This window comes from Leptidea sinapis, chromosome 26 (assembly GCF_905404315.1).
Source record: "Leptidea sinapis chromosome 26, ilLepSina1.1, whole genome shotgun sequence".
In the NCBI taxonomy this organism is placed as follows: domain Eukaryota; kingdom Metazoa; phylum Arthropoda; class Insecta; order Lepidoptera; family Pieridae; genus Leptidea; species Leptidea sinapis.
Window position 1 is genome coordinate 7070786 of NC_066290.1, and position 2498 is coordinate 7073283.

Consider the following 2498-nt stretch of genomic DNA (forward strand, 5'->3'; position numbering starts at 1 on the left):
TTGCCCCTACATTAAACTGGTGGCCTCTATCGTCTTCATATGGAAGTGATCACTTTCCACTAATTGTATCATTTCCTCAAAAAATTAGCGAAAAGATGTCAAAGTCTCCTTCCCGGTTAAAATATAAAGTTAAGGATGCTAACTGGTCATTATATGGAGATAAAGTTCAACAAAATTTATCAACCATACCTCCACTAAATGATAGCAATAATCATCTTTGTAATGAAGCTTTTACACAGGCCCTACTACAGGCTGCTGAGGAAGTTTTTCCTATTAAAAATAATAATGGCAATGGGTATATTCCATCACCTCCTTGGTGGGACAGTGAGTGTTCTGCTGCGATAGCTGAGAGAAAGATATCTGAAAAAAATTACAGAGAAAATTCTACATCACAAAATTTTAATGTTCTTTGTAATATTATAACTAAAACACGTTAACTATTAAAACAAAAAAGATTCAATGGTTGGAAATCTTTTTGTGCCTCAATTTCACCAGACATTTCTCCATCTGAAGTTTGGCAAAATATTCGTAGATTCAGATCCTCTTTTAAACCTCCAAGGTCTCCTCTTATGGATAGCAGTACAGTTGATTTGTTTCTTGACAGATTAGCTCCACCATTTGTCCCATCTATAGATAATATGTCTTCTAACTCACAGCTTTCTCTCCTCCCCCAGCATGATAGTAGCAATTCATTCATTTCCTTTAGCCTTTCAGAACTCAAAGGGGTTCTTTCAAAACTAAGGGACTCAGCCCCTGGTTGTGATGGAATTCCATATTCCTTTTTTCAATACCTGAATGTTTCCTGATTTTCTTATTTTCTCAGTTTAATTAATTCAATCTTAACATCAGGTAATTATCCTCCATCATGGAAAATCCATGAAGTTATCCCAATACACAAGCCCAACAAACCGATTAATGATCCATCATCATACAGACCAATTGCATTAGCTCCAGTTATTTCCAAAATTTCTGAACATTTAATTAAAACTAGACTAGAATGGTTTATTGAGAGTAAGGGGTTACTATCGCCAAACCAGTTTGGATTTAGGAAAGGCAGGAGTACAATGGATAGTCTCAGTATTTTTATGACAGACTTAAGATTGGCATTTTCTTACAATAAGTCAGTGTTAGCGGCATTCTTAGATGTGTTGGCAGCCTATGATAATGTCAACCTTTCAATTCTGAAACAAAAAATGACTAATTTAGATATCCCACAATTTTTTATAAGCTTCACAATCAATCTTCTCTCTGGTAGAATGCTTAAAGTAATATCAGGAGACTCCTACCAATCCCGTATTGCCTGGAGAGGTTTACCTCAGGGCTCAGTTTTAAGTCCTTTACTTTACAATATATATTCTCATGATCTGGAAGCCTCCCTTAAGGGTAAAGTTAACACACTCCAATATGCAGATGATTTACTCCTCTATGTGTCTGGTGATTCTGTAGACAATATGTCTGATACTATGACACATTCCCTTAAGTTACTAAAAGTCTGGCTTGACAATAACACTTTAAGCCTTTCGGTTCCTAAAAGTATTATAGTCTTATTCTCACATATGAGACTTCCTCCAGCAGTATCTGTATTTTATAATAACATTAGAGTTTCCACTAAAAGTGAAGCAACATTTCTTGGGGTAATTTTAGACTCAAGACTTACAGGAAGCCCTCATTGCTATATAAGTGCCAAATGTGAGAAGATTATAAACATACTGCGTTGTCTCTGGAGTTTGGTGGGGAGCCCATCCTTTCTCTCTAAAGCTGCTCAAATAAGAAGCATTTTAGACAATGGAACATTTATACTTGAACCCTGTAATGCAGTAGCTCTCCATAAGTTAGACATTATCCAGTCTAAGGCTCTGAGAATAATTGCGGGAGCTATGCGGTCGAGCCCTATTAACGCTTTGCAGGTGGAATGTTCTGAAGCCCCCCTGCACCTCAGACGTCAATTTCTTTGTGACAGGTTCCTGTTTAGAGCATTTCAAGTTTATACTCATCCTCTTTACTATAAGTTACGGTCTCTGTTGGAATGTATGGATTATTCGTACTGGGCTCATAAATCGCCCATGCCTTATTGTTAGTCTCCAAAAATACTTAGGTCTTCAAGCTCCAACACATAGATCACAATTTCTTCCTATATTTTGTGTTAACTATGATGCATTAACTTTAAATCCATCTATTTTGTTTGACTTTGGTGTTTGTAAACAAGATCCTTCTGCCAATGCCAAATTTATGGATATTATTGACAGTGACAGCCGATAGAAACATTGCCATTTAGTTTTTAGTGATTCTTCCAAACCCGGTCCTGAGAAGTGTGTGAGAGTTGGCATTTTTCATCAACAGTTTGGCATTGTACAGAAAATAAAATTGCCTCCAGAGACTTCAGTATTTACTGGAGAATGTTTTGGTCTGCTGAAGTCTCTGGAATACATTTTAATCATAAAATTAAAAAACACAATAATTTTTACCGACGCTAAAAGTGCCCTACAAGCCTTGGACAG

The 2498-nt window shown here is 36.5% G+C and overlaps 1 long non-coding RNA gene across 1 annotated transcript; it reads right to left on the bottom strand.

The window, feature by feature from the left end:
- Window positions 1–382: 382 nt before the first annotated feature.
- Window positions 383–2224, bottom strand: LOC126972377 (uncharacterized). Its single transcript, XR_007731128.1, has 2 exons — window positions 1315–2224; window positions 383–1181 (listed from the first exon to the last, which is right to left on the bottom strand). It is a non-coding gene; the product is annotated as an uncharacterized LOC126972377 (long non-coding RNA).
- Window positions 2225–2498: the final 274 nt, after the last annotated feature.